Here is a 304-nt window from a genome sequence, read left to right as displayed (position 1 = left end):
GATGAATGAATATATAACAGGTGGTCTACTCATCCTTGAAAGATTATTCAGGCATACGAAGGGAGTCCTGATACAGGCTACGACATGCATGAACTTTGAAAGGTTCTGTTAAGTGAAAGAAGCTGGTCACAATATGGCCCATATTGTTTGATTCCATTGAAATGAAATATCCAGAATAGACACCACCGTAGAGAGCAACAGCAGATCCTGATTTGGGAGGAAAAAGACTGGGGTGGGCTGGTTAATGGGGATGGGCTTTGCACTGGGAATGATGAAAAATCGGGAACCAGATCGTGACGATGGT

General features: G+C 43.4%; 1 protein-coding gene across 1 annotated transcript in view; it reads right to left on the bottom strand.

The window, feature by feature from the left end:
- DMBT1 (deleted in malignant brain tumors 1) overlaps nt 1–304 on the bottom strand; it is a 49,000-nt gene that overhangs the window by 33,299 nt on the left and 15,397 nt on the right.

The sequence above is a fragment of the Pteropus vampyrus genome, unplaced genomic scaffold (assembly GCF_000151845.1).
Source record: "Pteropus vampyrus isolate Shadow unplaced genomic scaffold, Pvam_2.0 Scaffold454, whole genome shotgun sequence".
NCBI classification, from domain to species: domain Eukaryota; kingdom Metazoa; phylum Chordata; class Mammalia; order Chiroptera; family Pteropodidae; genus Pteropus; species Pteropus vampyrus.
The sequence above is the reverse complement of the archived record's forward strand: the minus strand, read 5'-3'. Positions and strand labels throughout refer to the sequence as shown.